Below are 3,841 nucleotides of genomic sequence, written 5' to 3' on the forward strand. Positions count from 1 at the left end.
CTCTGTCCATGGGATTTTCCAGGCAAGAGTACTGAAGTTGGTTGCCATTGCCTTCATTTAGTAGCCCCTAATTTTTATCTAGTTTGTCTAATCATTAAGCTATATAACCAATTAGAATACTATTATCACCGTGAACAACTTGACATAATTGCTTCTTTGAAATACAAGAATGTTTACACATTTATTTGGCTTGTAAAGGACTGAAATATTACAGATATTATAGTATCTACCTTTTTGTAAAAGAATATGGCTCTTAATAAGTTGATTTTTGAATTCCAGAGCGTAAGTCCCTTTTCAAAAAATTTCTGAAGCTGACTCAAAGTAGGAAGAATGTCTTCTGATTTGGCCAAAAATATGGTGAATATTTTATATCATTTAAAATTTGAAGAATAAGTCTCGAAGGGGGCCATTTGTATGTCAACTGTTCAGCTCCACTTGCCATGAAGTGTGTTTGTCAAAGTATCTCCGCTTGACCAGCAGAGGGCACTTTAAACACCTCTGCATTGCTTTAGGAAGCAAAGGCAGATGGTGCAGAAACACAGTGTTCACCTAAGATCAAGGAGAGCCTTGTGGGTTGCTTTGTGAAATTCACAAAAATATAGAAAATATGGACTGTACCACAGAGTTTCAATTGGAAAGTTATGTGTGGAGTCAACTATGGAGGGGTGTACTTATTGTCTCTTATATTGATCTTCGGCTCATTCCTCTTTCCCAGCTCAAGAACTTCGGTGTAGGGCCGCAACTTTTTACAGTTAAGAGAGTCTATTTTTTCAAATAATTTGGTTGAGTTGTCTGTTTTCTATTCTATATTTATTCTTCTGTTTGAAAGTCCAAGGCAACTGAACAAAGGATGCTGTGTCCTACCCCATTTAGGGGTAGAAATAAAACTATCAGAAATACTGAGATTGGAGCCGCCCTTTCAGGAGTTGGGTGGCACTGTTTCCTTCCTCCCAGGGAGAACCCTGGGAAAATATTGTGCCCCGTTTTGTTATGGTGAATTCACTAGAAGGGAAATGAGTGCTATGAAGGGGAATGAGTCTTTCTCTTAGTTGAAATATAGTTTATCATCTGTTTTCTCAGGAGGTGATTAAGACATCTTTTCTCATGGGGGCTACAACCCATAACCTTTCTGAAAAAGTACTTTCAATTCTGCAAAAGTGTTACTCTAGATATACACCCCATGTCGCTTCCATTTTTACCTTTTCTGTTGGCTCCAGTTTAGTGTCAAAAAGGATTAGAATTGCAAATAGAACTACCTTATGACCCAGCAATCCCACTGCTGGGCATACACACCGAGGAAACCAGAATTGAAAGAGATACATGTACCCCAATGTTCATCGCAGCACTGTTTATAATAGCCAGGACATGGAAACAACCTAGATGTCCATCAGCAGATGAATGGATAAGAAAGCTGTGGTACATATACACAATGGAGTATTACTCAGCCATTAAAAAGAATTCATTTGAATCAGTTCTGATGAGATGGATGAAACTGGAGCCGATTATACAGAGTGAAGTAAGCCAGAAAGAAAAACACCAATACAGTATACTAACACATATATATGGAATTTAGAAAGATGGCAATGACGACCCTGTATGCAAGACAGGAAAAAAGACACAGATGTGTATAATGGACTTTTGGACTCAGAGGGAGAGGGAGAGGGTGGGATGATTTGGGAGAATGGCATTCTAACATGTATACTATCATGTAAGAATTGAATCGCCAGTCTATGTCTGACGCAGGATACAGCATGCTTGGGGCTGGTGCATGGGGATGACCCAGAGAGATGTTATGGGGAGGGAGGTGGGAGGGGGGTTCATGTTTGGGAACTCATGTAAGAATTAAGGATTTAAAATTAAAAAAAATAAATAAATTAAAAAAAAAGAAAAAAAATAAAACCAGTTTTCAAGTATTATCACACACACACAAAAAGGATTAGAAAGGATTGTATGTATGTGCTCACATGGTTTTTAAGTAAACTTATTTGATCCTTTGAGCAATGTCACAGTAAATTCATTTTTTCCATATACTGTTAATAGCTTGTTTGCCTTCTCTCTGCCTCTGGCCCACTTTGTTCTCCTTTGTCCTAGAGTTAACAGATCAAGAGGGAATGGGGTCTTCCAGCAGCAGTCCTTGAGATGGAGGTGTACTCAGTGAGTCCTCACCTGAAAAAGCATCACTAACTTACTGGGTTAAGTCAACCTAATTATCCCTAAGCTGCCTTGGGTTGTGTGTTTGCTCGTATGTCTTGTTTTGCTTTAGCTGCACCATATGTGATTCCTTGTGCCATTTTCTTTCGTCTGTTATTTTTCTTGATGACCCTGAGCTACGGCTTCCGCCTCAGTTCCGACACTAGTCAGCCTTCGTTGCTTCCCTCCTCTTGCTGCGGATGTAGGCCTCGAAGAAGAGGCAGAAGAGCACGAAGTAGCTGAGGTACATGAGTGAGGACCAGGAGGTGTTCTGGAAGTGAGAGTGACACTGCTCACGCTGCATCCACTGGGAGACCAGGTAATTAGTGACACAGCCTATCAGCCTCTGAATGATCTGGGACAAGGTGATGAACACGGCAAACTTCCGGGAGACACGGAAACCCGCCGCTCGCAAGGCATAGTAAGAGTACATCACAGAGAGCACGCTATATAGTCATAAACCAACCACCCCCAGCGACCACGTCCTTGTAGGAGTACCAGGAGTACAGAAGCACAGTGATGTGGTGGTACCAGGGCAGGAAGCTCAGCTTCTGCTTCCTCGGAATAATGAATATTGGACCTCCTAGTTCAGATGCTTTGCTTAGCACAAATGCATAAGCCCAGAATTTGCTGGCAGGTCCATTGTAAAAACCCTGGTCACAAACTGAATGCTTCAGGCCTCTGGTCATCACAGTGTACACCATATAAGCACCAGTTCGAAGAGCACCGAATATACTGAAGACTGCAAGGGTCAGAGACCAGAGCACTAAAGGCTTCTTCAGTTCAAATTTCGCCCGCTTGTTCATTAGGTGCCAACCACCAAAGACGAAGGCAGCATACAGTGGAAAACAGGAAAGCTTTCTTCCAGTTTTCCTACACCCACTGGATGGCTTCATTCTCAGTGAATTGCTTTTCGAATTCATGTTCTTATAAAGTCAACACAGACATGTTCACTGGGGCTGATCTTCAGAGTCGCTACGCGTTCTCTGCGCCTCTGCTCCCAGATCCTCTCTCCGGGACTCCCCTCCTCCTGGCGTCCACATCCACCGTAGGAGGAAATGAAAGTGTTGAGATCTTAGTCCTTCCAGTCTTTTCAAAGTGCTTCCCAACAAGATATTAATTCTATGCAGAAATCCTTTGAGGGCGACCAGACATATCCCAATTTAAAGATGAAAAGCAATAGCAAAATGGAAGCTGAGGGTTTATGTATAAAACAGATAGAGAGGTTGCCTGTGCGTGCAAGCAGGAGTTCAGTTCAGTCGCTCAGTCGTGTCCGACTATTTGCTACCCCATGAATCGCAGCACGCCAGGCCTCCTTGTCCATCACCAACTCTCGGAGTTCAGTCAAACTCATGTCTATCGATTCGGTGATGCCATCCAGCCATCTCATCCTCTCTTGTCACCTTCTCCTGCCCCTAATCCCTCCCAGCATCAGGGTCTTTTCCAATGAGTCAACTCATTGCATCAGGTGGCCAAAGTATTGGAGCTTCAGCTTCAGCATCAGTCTTTCCAATGAACACCCAGGACTGATTTCCTTTAGTATGGACTGATTGGATCTCCTTGCAGTCCAAGGGACTCTCAAGAGTCTTCTCCAACACCATAGTTCAAAAGCATCAATTCTTCAGTGCTCAGCCTTCTTCACAGTCCAACT

General features: G+C 42.7%; 1 pseudogene; it reads right to left on the reverse strand.

Annotated features, from left to right (window-relative positions):
* On the reverse strand, window positions 2,354–3,138 carry LOC102172675 (annotated as a pseudogene).

Source organism: Capra hircus, chromosome 24 (assembly GCF_001704415.2).
Source record: "Capra hircus breed San Clemente chromosome 24, ASM170441v1, whole genome shotgun sequence".
Lineage (NCBI taxonomy): Eukaryota > Metazoa > Chordata > Mammalia > Artiodactyla > Bovidae > Capra > Capra hircus.